At 41.1% G+C, this 20,096-nt stretch overlaps 1 long non-coding RNA gene across 1 annotated transcript in view; it reads right to left on the bottom strand.

Annotated features, from left to right (window-relative positions):
• Positions 1 to 1,349: 1,349 nt before the first annotated feature.
• Positions 1,350 to 20,096, bottom strand: part of LOC136828296 (uncharacterized) — a 209,075-nt gene continuing 190,328 nt past the window's right edge. The window contains exon 2 of the long non-coding RNA XR_010849982.1: positions 1,350 to 1,493. This is a non-coding gene — a long non-coding RNA (uncharacterized lncRNA). The remainder of the gene's footprint in view (positions 1,494 to 20,096) is intronic.

Here is a 20,096-nt window from a genome sequence, read left to right as displayed (position 1 = left end):
TCCTCAATATTCACAACACTATCACTTCTCACTGCACTGTCAACACACATTTTTTTCCATTAGATATTTAGTAGCTGACCCCATTTCCATAATGGTACTAGATAATACAATAAATTTCTGATCAAACCTAGATTCAAGGCTGGCAATGGCACTAAGAGCAGAATCATGGAAACCTGGAACAGGAACAGATGGTAAAGTAGGAGGAGTTAGGATAGGAGGAGGAGGAATTGGAGGGGAGATGTCATCCCCTACATTTTCTAAAGGAATGGACTCTGCATTAGCCCTACTTTCAGCCCTAATGGCTGCTTTCCTCTTCTTATCCCTTTCTAATTTGTCTAGATGAGATTTTAATGTTTTCCATTTCTTGTCCTCCCAATCCTGACACTCTATGCAAGTATTATTATCCTTATTACAATCTTGCCCCCTACATTTACTGTATTTTGTATGAGAATTGTATGAAAGCTTAGTTAGCCTAGTTCTACAACCCTCGGAACAAAAGCGAATACTAGATGAACTGGAATCCGACATCGTTAACTAAATAAACTAAAGTTAACTCGAACAACAATTCAAACAAAGGCAGCAAGCCACAAAGCAACAAATTCTGAGTACTTCACCAAATTTCATGCAAAACAAAGCCGAAAGGCGAAGCAGCAGCTGTGTGAAAACTTCCGATGTTAACCGGAAGCCAGTAGAAAACGAATTGAGCTATCTGCTGGTTTGTTTCCTCGCGTCCCGGATGGTGGCGAGACAGTGTCACCTACACACTAACGATAACAGCGCCACCGTGCGAATTTTGAATTTCTATGCTGCCGTAGGTTAGGGAACCATAGATATGTAATTACTTGGTAAGTTGCTTATGTAAAAATTGTAACTAAGCAGAGGTGTGCAGTACAAAATTTGATCTCATGGGTAGCAAAGGGGAGCACTCAAGCACAATTTTAATTTATGATCCAGTTTGTTTGTATCTCTGAAAATTTGTAAGTAGGGTAGCATCTGTATATATATATTATATAAAATGCTTTTTGAGCATCAGCATTCAACAGCACTACACCTTAGTCCCACAAAGGGGAAAATAAAAAAAATCATGATGGTAAAACAATTAAACTTTTAACACAGTATATACTGATTGTGCTTACACATTACAATTACAGCAAAGGGATGCACAAACCCTCTCTGCCAGAGTAAGCATTCTCTAAAAGAAAGTTTTTGGCATTTTAGTTTAACAGAACATTACAGTACTAACCTGGAGCAGGCATAAATGGCTGGTACTGTAAAGTACCAAATTGAAAATGCCCAGGTTGGATATTTTGTGGCTGAAAATCATGTGGAATGAGATGTGAAGTACTTGGTTGGTTTAACTGTTGTGATGTTTGTGAATGCTCTTCACTATTTCTACCTTCATCACATGACTGAGACAAACTTTCCTCATCAGGTGGTTTCTTAATGTCTGGTTCTTTGCTTGGTTGCTGTAATCCTTGTCCATTATGCATGATCTGAAACAATATTCATTTAACACAAAACATGTTCAAAAAGCCCCATTTACCTAACACGTAAAACCATGTAAAACACGTTAACCTACTTAATAAGTAAAGCTATTTACTTTGAATAAAGAAATAAATGAGATTCTGAACCGAAAAATTACATTTTCATAATGAGGTTTTATATATACTTACCAAGTAATTACAGTACATAGCTATAGTTTCTACTTTAAACGGCAGCTTAAGAACTGAAAATTCGCGGTAAAGCTCTTTTGTTTTGGTTCAGGTAAGTGCCCCGCCCACTTTCAGGGAAGAATAGGTGCAACGTAGCTTAAGAGCTCAGTTCGTTTATGCTCTATGTCCATGTGCTGGGAGGAGGGACGGGCTCTGTTCATGTAATTACTTGGTAAGTATATATAAAACCTTGTTTTATTATAAAAATGTCATTTTTATATATGACACTTAGCAAGTAATTACACAGCTGAATCCAACATTGATAGGAGGTGGGAAGAATGGACATGAATTAATAAAAAAACATTATAAAGGAATGCACTTGAAACAGAAAAAGGCTAGCATTGTGGTAATGCTTGTTGTAACCTTACCTGGGGAGAGAGCAAGAGCAGGAAGATACTGCTTCTTGGTCGTTGTTCATCTCGACCCGTAGGAACATGACCAGTAGTGTCAGTGGGAGCTTTGTGGTCAGGGAGTAGTCTATGACTCGACAAAGCTTAAACAAAACAATTGCCCTTGCCCTAGGCAACACAGACACTGACTAACACATGACCATAAATCTATATTACCTGTACACCATTTAAAACTTATACAGTACAGTATTGCCCAACCATTAAAAATGAAGATCAGAGGGCACCCCAGGTACTAAGTACCCCTGGCTTCCCAAAAACTCAACAACCTTACTCAAGGCTAGGAGATAGAGAAATAGGAGGATCACTCCTACCCCTCATTCCCTAGTGCCATGCCAGCTGCGAACGGACCCAACGTCCCGTAATCCTCGAACACAGTTTCGACATCCCGTAAATAACAGTTGGCGAAGACCGAGTGACACCTCCAGTAAGTCGATTGGATTATGGTAGTTAGAGAGAGGTTGTGTTTAAAAGCCAACGAAGTGGCTACTGCCCGCACCTCATGTGCTTTTACCTTTAACAACGGTAAATTCCCAAATCAGACTCTTCAATAATGTCTCAAAAAGAAAGAGATAGCATTCTTGGAGAGGATGTAAAGGGTTCTAGAACACCAGAGGTTACGAGAATTCCCTCTGATATTCTTGGTTCTCTCGATATAGAATCTTAATGCTCTCACTGGGCACAGTACTCTCTCTTGTTCTAAAGGTCCCACCGTTCTGCAAGACTCTGGCCAGAAAAAGAACGAGGTCAAGGGTTAAACAGGTTCTCTCTTTTGGCTAAAAAGCCTAAAATATATGAGCAAATAGCCATCTCTTGCAAAAAACCAGCTTGTTTCTCCACAGCTTGCAACTTGCTGATTCTTTTTGCTGTGGCTATAGCGATTAAGAAAAGTGTCTTTCTGGACAGATCCCTAAAGGAGGATGCCCACACAGGTTCAAAAGGAGGGCCTGACAACCAATGCAGAACTACGTCTAGGTTCCAAGACACTGGCTGCTGAGACTTCCGTTTCCTGGTGTCAATTATTACTATTATTAAAGTAGTTTAACCAGACCACTGAGCTGACTTTCAGCTCTTATAGGGTTGGCCCGAAGGATTTGATTAAAATACTAGGTCTAGGCCTGAAGTCAAGCGCTAGGACCCAATAGATCATCCAATACTAAGATGAATGAATTAAAATGAAATTAAAAACTGCACATAGGCACATGCTCTCATACAATAAATACATTTACTCAGACTTCCTTACATACATACTAAAACGGTATATTAAAATTCAGAATATGAGTTAAACAAAATTTTAAAAATTCTTCTTTCTTTTGTAAAATTCAAATGTTAAAAGGATTTTCATATTTTTATTATTTATTTATTTTTATATTTTGTTAATTAAATTACAGTTCCTCAAGAACATCATAATTGGAATGATTGAAAATGTGAAAGATTCTGACAAAATTTCTTTCACTGACCTATTTCCAAAAGTAGACATTCGTTGTCAGTCATACTTTGGACATTCACATAACACATGTCTGACCGTTATTATTACTCTGCATTCTGAGCACTCCGGAGCCGGGCCATGTGGGCTGCTCATTAAGTGCTCATGTGTCAGACGAGTATGGCCTATTCTGAGGCGTGTTAAAATTACTTGTGCGTGTCTCTCTTTTGATATGATGAACTCCATTTTTTAACATTAGGTTTTATTTCTTTCAGGTTCTTCATCCCATATATATTGCCATTTATTTATGATACCCATTTTTATGTGAGTTACATAATCAGTAACAGGGATATTCACATTTGATCTTGTCATGTGAGTTGCTGCTTTAGCTGCTTTGTCTGCATCTTCATTTCCTTTGATCCCTACATGCGCATCTGCATCCAACATTTGATACATTTCTACATTTTTCCATTATTATATAATTTATGGAGATATAATTTAATTTGTTGTACTATATTATTACAGTATTTGATTTGTAACTTCGAATAGCTTCTATAGCGCTTCTTGAATCACTGAAAATTACAAAATTATTGAATGATGATTCTTTAATTATTTTTATAGCTGATGCAATTCCATACAATTCTGCTGTAAATACAGAAGCATTATTAGGAAGAGAGAACTGATAAGTTTTGTCTTGGGACACTGCAGCATATCCCACTCCGTGTTCTGATTTAGATCCATCTGTATATATTGCGTAATGTGGACCTTTTCGGTTTATATGCTCTATTGTATGCTGTCTATGGTGTTCTGTTGTATATGAGTTACTTTTGATAAATACTTGAGGTGTGTGCAAATTCTCGTTCTATTCATTGTCCAGGAGGAGGTGATTTTACTATTACAGGCACTTGTATATTTATATTCAGCGACTCAAACAATCTTTTAGCTCTAATTGGGAAAGGTGGTGGATGGTTGTTTATAAATACATCTCTTAATTCAAATAATTTTTTGGTTGGAGAATCACTAGTTTGAATTCTTAAAGCACTTTTCATTGTTACTAGCTCTCTATGGAGAGACAAAGGCATTTCACCACATTCAACTAGTAACGATGATTTTGGTGATGATCTAAAGGCTCTGAGCATATTCTAAGGCCTTCATTGTGAACAGGGTCTAACATTTTCAGAACTGCGTCAGATGCCGAGCCATATACTTCGCTTCCATAATCAATGATGGACAGAACTGTTGCCTTATACAGCACAGTAAGGGTATGTCTATCAGCTCCCCAAGTAGTGTTTGATAGTTTTCTGATTAGATTTATTGCTCTTTTACTTTTAGATTTTACATATGTAATGTGGGCTCTCCAGTTCAAGTGGGTATCAAATACTAATCCCAAAAATTTTGCTGTTTGGCCAAAAGACCTGACTAAGTCTGAAATGTCAGGGTCTGAAGAGATGTTCACACCTCTATACGTGAACACTGAGTTCAGCATGGATCTGTAACCCTTTATCATAGACGTCGAAAGGCCTCTTGAAGATCTTAGATAAAGTAAAAATTCGGCTAATTGGACTACAGAGGTAGAAGAAGGAATGTTACTTGTCTTTACACCATCTCCTAAAAACTGCCCACTTAGCCTAGTAGAGCCTTGAAGATGACTCATGTCTACATTTTGCAATAGCATTTGCAACTTCTCTTGAAAATCCTTTCGCTCTGACAAGCTTCCTGACAGTTTGAAGCCTGTCAGAGCGAAAGTGGACAAACCTTGATAATATCTGTTGAAGTGAGGTTGTCTGGGAAGATCTTTCCTCTGTGGGAGGAGCCGCGGAAGGTCCAACATAAGTTCTAGAAGGTCTGGAAACCATTCCTTTTGAGGCCAAAAAGGAGCTACTAGGATCATCAATGTGTGATAAGAAGTCATGAATTTGTTGATCACGTCTCTTACCAGACTGAATGGAGGGAAGGTATACATTTCCAGGTGTGACCAATCCTGAAGCATCGCATCTGCTGCCCATGTTTGAGGGTCTGGTGCCGGAGAGCAATTAAGGGGGAGGCTATGGTTCCTGGACGTTGCAAACAAGTCTATCCACGGTGTTCCCCAATGTTTCCACAGGTTGGTGCACACCTGTGAATTCAGCGAACATTCTGTGGGTAGAACCTGCTTGCAATGGCTCAATTCGTCCATTTATACATTTAACTTGCCATGAACATAGGGGATAAGAATCTGAGTAGTTGTTGTTGTGTGCCCAAAGAAGGAGATCCCTGGCTAACTCACATAGCGACAGAGTGAGTGTCTCCTTGGTTTCCAATATAAGCCAGAGCTGTTGTGTTGTCAGAATGAACCACAATCACTGAGTTTCAAGTTACTGCGGAAAAATGTTGAAGTGCCAGGCGAATCACCTTCAACTCCAACTCCTTCAGATTTACGTGCAATTTCCTCTCTTGGAGGGACCACTTCCTTGACACTTCTAATTGTCCTAGTGTCCCTCCCCAACCCAAGTCCAATGCACTGGAGAACAATGAGAGGTTCGGGTTCGGATGAGACCAGGACTTCCCTAAGTGGAACCTTTCTTCTACGAGCCACCACTGAAGATAAGATGTTTTTTTATTTCCTGTGTGATGGGGAATACGAAGGAATCTGGAAGATTCTTCCTCTTCCAACTGGTCTACAGAAAGAACTGCAAAGGCCTCACAGGCAGTCTCCCCAAAGGAACGAACATCGCTATGGAGGACAGGGTCCCTAACAGGCTCATCCAGTCGCTAGCCGAGCAGGTTTGAAGACTCAGAAAATGGACTTTTCAGGTGCATGACAGCATTCTCTTCTCTGACAGAAAAGCCCAAAAAGCCTGAGAGTCTATCTTCATCCCCAAATAGACTACCATCTGAGAAGGGACTACTGTAGTTGGGACTTTTCCTGGTTTTGATTAAAATTCCCAACTCCTGGCCTAACTGTACGGCTTTGAGAGGGTCCTCCATGCACTTCTTCTGGGATGATGATCGTAAGAGCCAGTCGCCAGATTATACAAACTTTCATGCCCATTAGATGAAGCCATTGTAATAGAGGAGCGAGAACCCTGGTGAAGACTTGACGGGCTGTTGACAACCTGAAGTATAGAGCCCAAAATTGGAAAACTTTGTCCTGAAAGACATCTCAGGAATTTCCTGGAATCCCAGTTTATTGGGATTGAAAGTAAGCTTCTCTCATGTCTACTGAAACCATCCAATCTTCTTGAGAAATTGCAGCGAGAACTGAGCTGTTTGTCTGCATCCTGAACTTAGTGGTTTGGATGAAGATGTTCACAGCACTTACATCTTGTACATTGTTGTAGCTTTATTTAAGGGAATCCAGCAATATATTCTTTTTTATTGGTTCTTCATCATTATCAGGGAGTACTACGGTACGCTGTACACTGTTCACATTGTCATGTTTTTTATATGTATCTTTATATTATCATTATTTTTTATAGTTTTGCAATTTTCTGGCTGATTTTTTGTTGTGGTTTCTGTCAACCACATCTGATCTTTTATTTGTCTGAATGACATTTCAGTAGTTAAACGTCAATTCAACAGGAAGTTTCCTAATTTCAATGCTGATATTTTCTTCTCTGTTTCTAAGGTCAGGAATCTTGACCAACTTTCACTCCCAAAAAGGGAGTCGAAGTGAGTCAAGGTTGGGTCAAGATATTTGCTTGTTTTTGTTTTGTTTTGTACTGGAGCATAGGGTCCCAGTGTAATTACATTAGGATTTTTATTTGATTTTTCCAGAGAAAGGTTGTCGGAAGAAGTTCCAGCAGTTGTCAACCGTGCCAAGTCACAACCATCAAAGGGCCCAGGGGTACGTGAATCTTGAAAACTACTAGACATAAAAATTTATGTATAAAAAAACTAAATAAGCCTGAAAACCTTTAAAAATATTATCAGCCTTTCATGGAGTTTATTATTCCACCAATGGCACAAGTGAGAACTGACTCCCAGATATCTGCACCCTACCCTACCTGAAAGGGGATGGCACAACACAATCAGAGTGGCCCAAGTGTAAGCCAAACCTGCTTGCTAGGACTGAGAGTATTACAAGAATACAATCATCCCCACCCTAATCATTTTATGGGCACACCGGATAGAATGCCGAGAGCCCTATCCCCAGAACCAGAACCCCCTGTAATCCGTGGTCAAATCCCAAAGAATAGTTCCACCTTTGAGCTTTCAATCTAAAAACTCTCAGGTCTGAAAATTTTTGGGCAGTTGATGGTCCTACCACAGTTCCCACTACTGTATTTAGCTTTGGATATAAACCCAATCCAAGTTATCATATCTTTTCCTATTTAACAGGTCTAATAAATTTTAGCAATACGGTATAGGAAAATTCCACAAAAATTAATCCAAAGAAATATATACACGCAGTCCCCGGTTATTGGTGATCCGGTTTTACAGCGCTTGTCTAGCGACAAAAATTGGCAATTTTCAGCACTGAAAATTGAAGGTTTTCGCTTATAGGCGCCGATAATTGGGTGTTGGCACCGATACATCCTAACAGAGGTGCCGATAACCGAAAATCGGCAATTTTCTGTTATCATCACGCCGTCAGAATGGAACCCCCCACCGATAACCGGGGACTGCCTGTAATTATATAAGAGACTCTTGGACTCAAACCCAGGAACAAATTCCTGGGATTCAAGAGCCCCCCCCACCACGTCAAGGTGGTCCCATATTGCGGGGGATTGTAACCTACAACCAAAATTAAAAAACACCCACCCAACCATTAAAAACTGGCTGGTACACCGTACCCCCAGGCTTCCCTAAAACTCAATGACCTTACAGCAAGGCGAGGAGACAGTAGAGGGACAGAGAGCCTCCTATGCTTCCTTTCCCAATATGCCAGCCATGGCTAAAGGACCCAAAGTAGAACAATTATCAAGCACTGTTTCCACGTCTTTAAGATAATGAAAAGCAAACACCGACCTACACTTCCAAAATGTTGATTGTAGAATGTTCTTGAGAGAGATGTTATGCCAAAAAGCCAGAGCCATTGAAACAGCCCGAACCTCATGAGCTTTTAACTTTATGGGAAGGTAAAACATCTTGAACTTGAGAATGCGCCTCTGTAACCAAACTTTTAAGGAAAAAAGAAAGGGCATTCTTCAACAGAGGTCGTGAAGGGTTCTTCACTGAGCACAAGAGCCTGCCTTGAATGTCCTCTGATCTTTTCTGTCCACTGAAAATAGTACTTCAAAGCTCTCACAGGACAAAGAAGTCTCTCTTCTTCCTCTGGGTCAAGTATGTCCATTAAGCTTCTAATAATAAAAGAAAGAGGCCATAGCTAAGAAACGTCTTCATTTTTGGCGAGGAAGCCAAGCGAAAGCGAACATACTGCATTTCCATTTGAAAAGCCTACTCTCCTGTTGAAGGCTTGGAGCTCGCTAACTCATTTGCCGGTCGCCAATGCCATGAGAAAGAGATTCTTCCTAGTAAGATTCTTGAAAGAGGTCGAGCTGAGGGGTTTGAAAGTTGAGCTCGTAAGCCACTTCAGAACAATGTCCAAATTCCATGAGACAAAACCAGGCCTGTCTAATTTGGAGGTTTCGAAGGAGCTGATGAGGTCACTGAGGTCCTGGTTGGATGACAGATCACCAAGGAAAGCACTGACCTATACCCCATGATGGTAAATGGGGACAGCTTCCTATTACTCCTCAGGAAAAAAAAAGTCAGCTAACTGGCTTATAGAGGTTTCAGAAGACAAGATGTTATTGTGTCAGCACCATCCTCTGAAAACTGACAACTTGGATCGGCATAACCTGCAAGAAGATCTTCCGCACCTAGCAATGGCTTCTGCAACTTGCTCTGAAAAACCTTTCCCTCTGACAGTCGGAAGCCTGTAAGGGCCAGAGAGGACAATTCTTGATGGAACCTGAGGAAGTGGGGCTGTTTGAGCAGCAGATCTGGAAACCATTCCTTCCCCGGCCAGAACAGAGCAATCAGGGTCATTGAGACGTTCTGGTGAGAGGAGAACTTGTTGATCACCTCCCTGATCAATCTGAAAGGGGGAACGGCATAGACATCCAGTCCAACAGCATGGCATCTGTCGCCAGGCGAGAGGGTCTGGGACTGGGGAGCAAAAGAGAGGCAGACGACGATTTCTCAATGTTGCAAAGAAGTCCACAGCTGCTTGCCCCAAAGTTCCAGAGATTGTCGCATACGAGCGAGTCTAGAGTCCACTCTGTCAGTAAAACTTGATTGCGGTGACTCAATTCGTCTGCAAGGACATTTATTCTTCCCTGTACGAAGCGAGTGATTATCTTCACCTGGTGTCGGTCCGCCAGAGAAGAAGGTCCTTCGTCGTCTCATAGAGAGTGAAGGAGCAAGTGCCCCCTTGTTTGAGGACATAAGAGTGCTGTGGTGTTGTCTGCATAAAACGCTATAGGCAGTCTCCGGTTTACGACGGGAGTTTCCGTTCTGACGCCTCATAGTAAGCCGAAAATTGTCGTAAACCGAAATAATAATTGAAAATCGTAAGAAAACCTTACTTTTAGTCCTTTGAGTATCCTTCGCGTGTCATGAAAATGATGTAACCTGCAGAGACCGCCTCACTGTTTATCTACCAGAAAAAGACTTGGAATTTTACAGAACTACAGTGCTCCTCCATTTTTACTTTAAGTATCATCCTACATCCAATTTAGCTTAAATTATTATCCTATTACTACAGTATTAATCTTTGAAATTATATTATTAATATCATTTCAAAGTCATCTTAAACATTAGTGCCCTTTCCCAGCCAGAGAGAGAGAGAGAGAGAGAGAGAGAGAGAGAGAGAGAGAGAGAGAGAGAGAGAGAGAGAGAGAGAGAGAGAGAGAATTACCACTATGACTTACATTCAGCCATTCTTGTGCTGACATGGGCAAAAGAGAGAGAGAGAGAGAGAGAGAGATTTTCTCTCTTTGATCTCTCGAGGAATGTTAATTAATTTCTCTTTACTGCTACTAACAACAACAACAAATTTTCTTTTTTGTCTTCCAAAGATGTACTACTCTACTACCTTTACTACGCATTTTTAGACCACTATAAACACACACACACACTGTGCATAGGTAATGAGACTCAAATTAGCAGTATCTTTTCCTGATTTCCTGAGAGAGTGAAGGGCTGAACTATGTATCTACGGATATTTGTAATATATCTATCCATTTCTTATTCTACTTTTTAGAGAGAGAGAGAGAGAGAGAGAGAAACTGATCATCTACCCTTGGTCAGAAGTGTCAATTAATTTGATGTATTTGACAGTTCCACCTTCCCCCATAGCTTCAAAGCTTTGAGTGTTGGGCAAAAGACAGGGTGTGTTGTATCTTTAATTTAAAAACTGAAATAATTTACTTTAAAAATGCATAAATGTTGTAATTACAGTACTGTATATTATTATTATTTAATTTTATTAATGTTTGATAATTAGCGCTTACTGTGTTATTAGGCAAGTAATTTATTTATCATACAAATTTGTTAAAAAAATTCATGTGCTGTCATTCTCTCTCTCTTATCTCAGAGAGAGAGAGAGAGAGAGAGAGAGAGAGAGAGAGAGAGAGAGAAATACTACTTGCCCTCCTTTTAGTGTATGCAAGCCCGTGAGGTACAAGCTTTGTTGTTATGAATTTCTTTTTGTAATGTTTCTTTACCACTTTCTGTTATTCCTTTTATTCGTTGCCCATGTCAAGAAGTTTATTTTTCCTTTACAGATGCTTTATCTTATCTGGCTTTGTTGTTATAGTAGTGTTTGAGTCCCAGGAGGTTTTAGGAAGACAGTGCAGCTTTCTTACTTCATTAACACACTAATTAAAAGATACATTATATTTACAAAAATAAGTGAATCGAAGTACGAATCAAAGTGTGAGCATTGCTTCTTCGCAACCCACAACTGGTGAGGCTACGACCTCCCTCTAATAAGGCTCTATTCTTCTTGTGCTTCTCTCTGTCCTTCTCTTTTGAAGATTTTTCTGTATGGAAACACCCATCCCACTATAGGTGGGCAACAGCTTCTGTCCGGACCTTGGCAGAAGTTTAATTGGCTGAAACTTATCTTACGACGTCCTTTTTGGGTGGATTAGTTGAACTGACCCCTCCTCCAAAGGAGGGTCCTTATGACGTCACCTGAAGTCTTCGTTTCCGGCGAGAGTGAACAACTAATCACAAAGGCGAGCTTGTTTAAAAAATTCCTTTAACGGTTTCAGTGATTAACTTGTGCCATTTTGACTAGACGAGTGAAACACAGGAAGTGCTGTTACTATGTCTGCTTTGTTATTTCTCTCTCTGTCTCGTTTCATTATTACTCTATATTCTCTCTCTCTCTCAATATCACTGGTTCTCTTCTCAGTTCTTTTTCTCTCTGCTATATTTACGTTATTCATATATCATTACATTGTGACTGGTTAAAGCCCACCCCTCCTGCCAATAGCATGTCACCAAGGAGGGCGAGAAGGGGAGGAGGGGGTTGTTACAAGTTGTTATTAACTACTTTCAGTCCATGTCAAGAAGTTTATTTTTCCTTTACAGATGCTTTATCCTTTCTGGCTTTGTTGTTATAGTAGCATTTGAGTCCCAAGAGGTTTTAGGAAGACAGTGCAGCTTTCTTACTTCATTAACACACTAATTAAAAGATACATTTTATTTACAAAAATAAGTGAATCGAAGTACGAATCAAAGTGTGAGCCTTGCTTCTTCGCAACCCGCAACTAGTGAGGCTACGACCTCCCTCCACTAAGGCTCTATTCTTCTTGTGCTTCTCTCTGTCCTTCTCTTTTGAAGGTTTTTCTGAATGGAAACAACACCCATCCCACTATAGGCAGGCAACAGCTTCTGTCGAGCCCTTGGTAGAAGTCTAATTGGCTAAAACTTATCTAACGACGTCCTTTTTGGGTGGATTAGTTGAACTGACCCCTCCTACAAAGGAGGGTCCTTATGACGTCACCTGAAGTCTTCGTTTCCAGCAAGAGTGAACAACTAAGCACATAGGCGAGCTTGTTTAAAAAATTCCTTTAACGATTTCAGTAGATTAACTCGCGCCTGTTTCGACTACACGAGTGAAACAGTATAATCACTGGTTCTCTTCTCAGTTCTTTTTCTCTCTGCTATATTTACATTATTCATATATCATTACATTGTGATTGGTTAAAATCCCACAGTTCCTGCCAATAGCATGTTGCCAAGGAGGGTAAGAGGGGGAGGAGGGTGGGTTGTTACAGGTTGTTATTGGCTACTGTCAGTCCTTCCTGCCAACAGCATATCGTCATGGAGAGAGGGGGTTGCTACGGGCTCTGCTATTGGCTACTTCTAATCCCTCGAGCCAATATCGTCTCGGAAGCCTACACCAAGCAATGAAAAAATTGTTACACAACCAATGATGGGATTTTTGTATATTTTTATGTTTATATACAGTAATCCGTATTTCTTTGAAGGATATATGCAGTACAGAGAGAGAGAGAGAGAGAGAGAGAGAGAGAGAGAGAGAGAGAGAGAGAGAGAGAGAGAGAGAGAGAGAGAGAGAGAGAGAGAATGAAGTGATTACCTCGGTAAGCAGTTTTATGATTTCACAGGATTTTAATTTAACTTTTATTGATTTTTTTTTTTTTTAACGTTAGTTTAACCAGACCACTGAGTTAATATTAACTCTCCTAGGGCTGGCCCAAAGGATTAGACAAGCTATTTAAACCCTAATAATTTAATTAAACCTAGCGACATATGTTTATCTAAGAACTAATTAAGTTAATTAGGAATATTATAAATTATTCTATGAATCTTATATTTTATCGTATACATGATTAAATTTAAGGAATTTTAAAATATTAAAAAGTGAAAATTTGTCATTTTCTGACAGTATATCTTTAAAGGAATATCTTCTAAATAAAATGTCTCTTTGGATTCTATATTTTGGACACACCTTTAAAATATGCTTTACTGTTATTTGTATATTACATATTTCGCACATAGGTATAGGGGCATGGGGTTACTCATCAGGTAACCATGTGTCAGTTTAGTGTGACCAATTCTTAGCCGTGTCAACATTACTGAAAACCTGCGGCAATTCTGATAGGATGATGGCCACGGGTCTACAGTTTCTTTATTTCTCTTAATTTATTGTTAAGACTGCTTTCCCTCCAGTTATTTTGCCATTTCTTCTTAATCACCGCTTTACTGTATCTAGTATAATCTTCTAATGGTAATAATTCTGCTGATATTGGCAGTGTTCTAGCCTCTTTTGCATAGGTGTCTGTTGTTACCTTAATAATATCTTAAAATTAGTAAATAATTTTTTCATCATAAAAAAATGTATTGTCATGAAAATAAAAATCAGTAATTAGTGAATATTGCTCTATGAAAAAATCTGCAATGTGAAATTTCTTCTGTCGAAGGCGTTGGACAGTCACCCGAAATATTACCGTTGAAAATCGTAAGAAAACCTTAATTTTAATCCTTTGGGCGTCTTGAAAACAACGAATCCTGCATTTTTATTGTTGAGTTTTTCAAAATATAAAACCCTCCAAATACTGACCATTCTGCCGGTCTGGATGCATATTTTTCCCGATTGGAGTTGGACTGGTGTCGTCTGAAATAGTCGAAAATCATAAGATACCTTACTTTTAATCCTTTGGGTGTTTTGAAAACAATGTATCCTGTATTTACATTAAGTTTTTCAACAGAAAAACCTCCAAAATCTTACCATTCTGGAGCCATATTTCTTCCGTCAGATCGGCGTTGTCAGCGTCATAAACCTAGAACACATGTTGTAACTCAGGAAATAATTTTTTTATGAATATATTTGAAAGGCGTCATAAACTCTGAATGTCGTAAGCCCAACCCTTTTGTAACCCCGAGACTGTCTGTAAGACCTTGCTGGAAACTAAGGGAGAAAAGGCCTGGAGTCCCTGATGAATGGCCTTTAGCTCCTTCACGTGGATGTGGAGAGCTCTCTGATCTACAGACCACATTCTTAAACTTTCCTACTCCCTAGGAGGGCTCCCAACCTAGATCTGAAGCTTCGGAATAAAATTCTAGGTTGGGGTGCAATGGTAGAAGAGATTTCCCTTCCCAAAGTCTTTCTGCAGATAACCACCATTGAAGGTCAGTCTTGATCTCTGAAGAAATCGGGAAAATGAAGGAGTCCAGTTGGGTTTTCCTGCTCCAGCATGCTTTGAGATAAAACTGAAGAGGCCTCATGTGAAGCCTGCCCAGCTTTACAAATGATTCTACTGAGGCCAAGGTCCTCAACAGCCTCATCCACTGAAGTGCTGTACAAGTCTTGAGGTCTAGGAACTCCCGGACAGTCAGAAAGGCAGGAACTGATCTGTTTGGGGAGAGAAAAACCCAAAAAGTCAGAGAGTCTAAAATCATCCCTAAATAGAGAATCTTCTGTGTCAGAACTTATTACGACTCGTGAAAGTTGACCAAAATGCCCAACTCCAGCGTCAGGCGAAGTGTCTTGTTCAAGTCCTCCATGCACTTCTCCTCCGAAGGAGAGCGGAGCAGCCAATCGTCAAGATAGAAGGTGAAGCCATTTCCAAAGAGGAGCGATGATCTGAGTGAACACAGGCCGAAGCATAAGGCTCGAAACTGGAGAACTTTGCTGCGAAACAGAAAGCGCATGAACTTCCTTGAATCTGGGTGTATTGGAACATGGAAATAAGCATCCTCCATGTCCAGAGGGTGACCATCCAGTCGCCCTGATGAAGAGAGGACATGACAGAGTGACTGGTTTCCATATGAAATTTAGTTTTCGGCACAAAGCGATTCAGGCCGCTGACATCCAGAACTGGTCTCCAGCCTCCCTACGACTTGGGGACCACGAAGAGAGTTTTAAAATCCATCCGATTTGAGATCCAAACCTCTTCTACTGCCCTTTAGCAAAGAAGGGACTCTACTTCCTGAGAAAGGGTGACAAGCTTCTCAGAGTGAGATGAGTAGGCTGTCAAGTTGATTGATGATTTAGAAAGGGGAAGTTTCTCCTGGAAAGGGATGGAATATCCTTCCCTCAACACTTAGACTACCCAAGGTTCTGTCCCTCTGCAGCTCTATTCCTTCCAAAAGAGGTGTAACCTGGCCCTAACTCGGGCGCAAAGGACTGTGTTCTCATTTCTTATTGGCTGGTTTAAATGAAGACTTCTTGATCGATCTAGACAGGGAGCATAGATTGGTCCAAGGGGCAAAGGTGAAAAGGACTTGGATGCTGTTGCGGGAGTTTCCTTAGGGACACTTGGCAGATCGAGCCGACGATCAGTTGTAGATTTCTTCTGAAGATCAGACAAGAGACAGGACCTGTCTAAAGCTGATAACAAGAGAGCTGACTTTTGTCTTGTGGTGACTCTTTTAGTGGCGAAGGAGCACTATAGCTCTCGCTTCTTCAAGATTCCCAACGAAAACAGGGAGGCAAGCTCCTAAGAGCCATCCCTGACTGCCTTGTCTGTGCAAGACAAAAAAGCCCAACCAGTCTGAAGAGAAATCTTCGGCTAAAACTAGACAATCCTCAATTTTTCTGGCTAAAGCCCCCACCGTCCAATCAAGGAAGCTAAAAATTTCTAACACCTTGAATTGGTTCTTGACAAAATGGTCCAGTTCGGGTGATGAGAAGGAAATCTTGGTTGTGGAGAACGCTGGGCAACATGTGGCATCAACCAAACCAGAGAAATCCCGCCTGGGAGGAGGCAGAGACTCCCAAGGAGGGAGCCTCCCCAGTGGAGTAAAATCGATACTCTCTTGTGAAGTTTTGAAGGGGGGAAGGCAGGCAAAGGTTGCTTTACCTTGGTCCCTCTTGATGGCCAGCCACTTGTCCACTTCTTGAAGAACTTTCTTTGAGGAGGAGGAAAGAACTAGCTTGAGGAGGCAGACGATGTTGGCCGATCGTTTACTCAAGAAACGTAGAGGCTGGGGAATCAGGAGCAGCAGGCTCAAGGAAGTGCGGAAAATTAGCCAGAAACAATCTCAGCAACGACGAATACGCACACGAAAGAACTTCATCATCGTGCTGAATGATCTACTGGGTCCTAGTGCTTGGCCTCAGGCCTATACCTGGTATTTTAATCTAATCCTTCAGGCCAGCCCTATGAGAGCTGACAGTCAGCTCAGTGGTCTGGTTAAACTACTTTATAATAATATTAATACTGTAATGTATCTTGTTCCATTTCTTCCTTATCAGAAGAGCACTGGATAAAGAGGTGTCCTTGTTCTTGGAAACGACTTTTCGTCTTTAAAAAGCCCATGAGTTCTTCAAGCTGACGCTTAATTGGGGCTAAGGTTGAATCTTCTTGAGCTGATGGAGAGGGAAGAGGTGGTGAGTGCCCCACAGTTGGCATCGAATGCTCTATACATGGCACCAAACGCCCGGAAGCTGACACTGAGTGGTCGGGTGCGGACGATTGTAGAGGCGAAGCGGGCATCAAGAGAGTCAAAGGAAGCGCTTAGCAGGAGGAGATGGGCGTTTACTCAAAGAATCATTTCACTTTGAGACCAAAATACTGTAGTGTATAGTATAGGCTACCCTAGCCTAGTATAGGCTAGGCTACGGCATCTGTACAATGTACTATATACCACAGTTTAGGCTGGGCTAATTCTTGTGCTATTTAATTTCTCTTTGTGCTGAATTATCATAAGTCAATCTGCATGAACCTGCAGAATTAGCTGATATTAATAATTACTATACTGTACTGTATATGTAAAAAGTATATTGTAGAGTGTAGACTAGGCTACCATGCATGTATAAATGGTACTGAGTACCATAGTGTAGGCTAGGCTAAATTCGAGATATGTTTCTTCCAACAAACAATGGGGTTTTTGGAACCTAACCCCATTGTAAGTACAGTAGGGTAATACCGGTAATAATAATAATAATAATAATAATAATAATAATAATAATAATAATAATAGTAATACAGTAATAATAATCAGTGAAGACGAAGTAGACATCAACACCTGAGAGCACACCACTGGAGGCAAGTGCAGTGTTTAATATTAGAGCTGTAGTGGTGGCCTTCAAGCTGGTGGATACCGTAGCCACTGACATAGTCATGATTACAGTGGATGCAATTACAAGAAGGCCTTTGGAAGCCTTCAAGTGATCAAGCCTGAAACTTGGCTCTCCTGGAAGGTCTAGGGAAGGCCATAACTCCTTAAGGCCCTTGGGCTCCACAACACCTGGAACAAAAGTCGGGTTAGGTGAGGCAATCTCCTTTTGCCCCAAGGAGGAGTGCCCTTCCGAGGACAACTCCCCTTCTGAGTGGAAGGAGACCTCCAGCAAGTAATCACGCTGGTCGTCTTCCCCCCTTCAGTGGCTCTCTACTGATGAAGCAGTAGGAGACAGCAAAGGGGAAACTGTTCCCTTAGGAGTGGTAACAGCAGGTGGAAGTTTAGGTGGGGCCAAGAAGGAACCAGAGAGAATCTTCAGTGTCACCGGTGTTGTATTGCACTTTGATTACACCGGAGAAACTTTTTTTTCTCTCGCTTCTTTATCCTACCAAACTTCATCCACTGTTCAAAAGGCCAGACTCAACCATTACAAGGGCCTAATTGGTTACAATCATGCCTCTGGCATGATAAGCAGTGTATGTGGATCAATCTCAAGAAAGGAGAGGAACCAATTGCAAGGCCTGTCCTTGCCTGGGAAATGCCTAAGATTTAAAGGTTTCCTCTCCACAGGCAATTGTAAATGTAAATTAGGGTTTGCATAGCAATAAAAATATAACAAACAATACCAAACCACCATATATTTCAAAAACAGGAAAAGAATGTAAGCAAATGGCAGTCAGGCAGAACGCACAAGAAGTCTGTACAAGACGTGGCCAAAAGCAAAGTGGAGTGCTGACCGACGAGTGGGTGGGGCTTCCCCCACCATCAGCAGTGAACGACATTACCTGAAAGTTAAATGGCCATTCCAGCTGGCATTCACAAGCTAAATCCTATGTAAAAACCGAAGGTTTGTATTTGGGCAGGAACACTTATTATTTTTAGTAGTCTTAAAATGAATTTGCTTTGGACACACCATTGAGAAATTTTTAAAGTAACTTGTACTTCTCCTAACTACTGTATACAAACCTGAGGTCTTTACAATAAGAATATAGTTCAGCACAGCTGGAGACTGGCCGTTTAATTTTAAATATGGCCGTTAAGTATGTAGTTAACTACTGACTACAGGTGGGAGTCCTGCCCACCCAGTCGGTAAGCATTCACTTTGCCTTTTGGCCCAGTGAATGCAGGGTGGCTTGGTGGGCAGTATAAATGTAAAGACCTCAAGTTTGTATGGTTAGGAAAAATACAAATTACTGTACTTTAAAAACTTGTTTTTGTTCATACACAATATACAAACCATCGGTCTTTACAATAAGAAGACTTACTTCTTTGGTGGGAGGATTCTGAGTAAGCTTCTGAACTGACTGATAGGTGATGTGAACTATCAGTCAGTTCAGAAGCTTACTCAGAATCCTCCCACCAAGGAAGTAAGTCTTCTTATTTTAAAGACCGATGGTTTGTACATTGTGTATGAACAAATAACAAGTTTTTAAAGTACAGTAATTTGTATTTTACATCACCTGGGCATCTCCCTGGTCATGTAAGAGCAAAGGAAGGAGACCATACCTATGGCATATTGAATGAAAGTCTGAACAACTGTGTGTTCAACTGTCAGATTTCTGGACCTTTTGAATTTGTGTGTGTAGCAATATTGCTTCAAAAAGGGCTTGCCTGATGAACCCAGAGTGTTGGAGACAATAAAATTACGATATAACCAGTGGGTTGTTTTATTGTCAGGCCCTGGGAGGACTTGCACCTATTAATCTATCTAAGATTACAGACACAGTACTCAGTTATGTAGGCTCACCTGCATGACCCGCCCAACCAGCATGTGATGGCTGGCTACTTGTCTTTCTCTGCGAGACAGGAAAGATAAAAGAGAGAAAGGGGGGAGGCCAGTCCCCAACTCACATTCATTCTTTGCCACCAAACACCATGGGCGAGATGCAAACTGTCCACTACGAGAGTTGGGAGAGCTACACAACTTGTTGAGCAGCCACTTCAGGACCCAGGAAAAAAGTGTCCCAGGGCCTGTAGGCAATGTCCTGACGGCAGAAAAATATGAGAGTGGGCAGCCTAGACCACTTTCTGTCTAATACCTGTAGAACCGACAGGTTTTTCTGGAGTGCAAGGGACGGACTAATGTCCCTATCCTCGTGAGGTACTCAGAATGCACTGGCTACATGTTGGCCATAGAGTTTCTCCAGGTGAGCTTACTTGTGGGTTTGCATTTCCTTTTTGTGCATTTGGCCTTCACTCTCGTGAAGTCAGACCCGGGGACCTTGCCAGTGTGACAGGAATCCGTGGGACTCTGTGCAGTGGCTGAAGAACCTTGATTGCCCAAGAAATGATTTCTCGGGGCTGATATTGGTGACATGGGGGTCTACTGAAGCCCCGTGCCCCTCTGGTGACACACGTGTCCATGGAGAACCGTGTACCTCTGGTGACACGTGTCCATGGAACTCATGCACCTGTAAATCCTGTGGCACAGGGGTCCATGGGACCCTGTGCAAGAGTAGCTACCGA

The sequence above is a fragment of the Macrobrachium rosenbergii genome, chromosome 3, assembly GCF_040412425.1.
Source record: "Macrobrachium rosenbergii isolate ZJJX-2024 chromosome 3, ASM4041242v1, whole genome shotgun sequence".
NCBI classification, from domain to species: Eukaryota; Metazoa; Arthropoda; class Malacostraca; order Decapoda; family Palaemonidae; genus Macrobrachium; species Macrobrachium rosenbergii.
This window is presented reverse-complemented; position numbering and strand designations above follow the sequence as displayed.